The 1,563-nt window shown below is 42.1% G+C and overlaps 1 protein-coding gene across 1 annotated transcript in view; it reads right to left on the bottom strand.

Annotated features, from left to right (window-relative positions):
* The window catches only part of DHX8 (DEAH (Asp-Glu-Ala-His) box polypeptide 8), a 59,036-nt gene that overhangs the window by 25,884 nt on the left and 31,589 nt on the right, over positions 1-1,563 (bottom strand). The window lies entirely within an intron of this gene.

The following is a 1,563-nucleotide window of genomic DNA, read 5'->3' as shown; positions in this document are numbered from 1 at the left end:
GCCATTCCCCAGCTTAGAACTTTTCAACGTTTCCTAGTACACTCAGAATTGAGGCCAGATTCTGAATGCTGTCTACAAAGGCCTGGCCTGCCACTCCTGCCTCATCCCCCACACTCTGCCTATCGCTCTCTGTACTCCAGCCACACAAGCCTCCTTCCAGGTCCTCTTTCCCACCCCATGGCCCCAGCACAAACTACTTCTGAGCCTGAAACACACTTCTCAACCCCATCCCATCCCCTCTTGACAGACTTGAGTCCCATTTGTCCTTAGGGTCTCAATTTCTCTACCATAGTCAATTATACTACCTGTACACTACCTGTAAAATTTTTAAAAAAGAATTTATTTTAAGAGATGGAGTGTCTTGCTTTGTTGCCCATGCTGGAGTGCAGTAGCATGATCATAGCTCACTGAAGCCTTGAACTCCTGGGCTCAAGGGATCCTCCCGTCTCAGCCTCCCAAGTAGCTGGGACTACAGGCATGAGCCACTGTGCCCTAAAATAAAATCTTCTAAGTAATTCAGAATAGAAATTCAGCCAGTCCAATGATTTGACCAAGGTTACTAAAACACTTTTGGTTTTAAACATGTGTTTAAAAAACAAAACAAACAAACACACTCTAACTGATGTGAAAAACCAAGGCTAAATTTAGTGTGTGCTGGCAGAACCCCCTCCCTGCATACTGGAAGGCTTAGATTTTTTAAAAAGGCCCACGCCTCCCTCCAAGGGTCCTACCATCAGGCAGAGGATCAACCCAGTGTTTGTTGAGTCCCATGGGAATAGAATCCATCTCAGCTTCCCGCTGTGCCTGCTTGAGTTCCCGCCTTTCTTTGGCCAAGGCACTCTGCATCATCGCTGCTTGGGAGAGGGAGCCATCTGGGTTCTAGTGCAACAGAGACAAAAGCAACATGCGTTAAATGTCCAGAAAATAAAATATATATGTTAAGCCACTGTACTCTAAAGCATGAGACCACGCCTGGAATGAAGTTCCTATCAATGTACCAGACTACATGAAAGAAATGGATAAACTGTAGCACATTCAGATAAAATAAATGAGGGCAATGATAAATTATTGAAAGAATTGGGATGTTTAGTTTGAAGATGAGAACCCCAAGAGAGACAGAAATGATGCTACCTTTAAATGCATTAAGGATATAAGAAAGGGATAAGAATTCTTCTGTATGATCCTAAGAACTAAAATTAAGACCAATGTGGACACTTCAGTGAGAAAGATTTCAGCTCCGCCTAAAGAAGAACTAACAATCAGGTCCATCTAAAGATGGAAGGAAAATGTATCTGCTGGGTACAATGTATACTACTCTGGTGACCGGCGCACTTAATAAGCCCTGACTTATAGTGTCATCATTCAATTCATCCATATAACAAGAACATCTGTACCGCTTTAATATTTTGAAATAAAAAAATAAAAAATAACACAATCTGGAAAATAAATAAATAAAGATAAAAGAAATGTCTCTCCTTAAGGGTTGGTGAATTCCCTGTCACTAACAATGTCATGCAGCTGTGAGGTGACCACATGGGAAGAACGCTGCAGAATTACATGGGT

The sequence above is a fragment of the Propithecus coquereli genome, unplaced genomic scaffold (assembly GCF_000956105.1).
Source record: "Propithecus coquereli isolate 6110/MARCELLA unplaced genomic scaffold, Pcoq_1.0 Scaffold598, whole genome shotgun sequence".
Lineage (NCBI taxonomy): Eukaryota > Metazoa > Chordata > Mammalia > Primates > Indriidae > Propithecus > Propithecus coquereli.
Note: the sequence above shows the minus strand (reverse complement) of the source record. Positions and strands in the feature narration are given on the sequence as shown.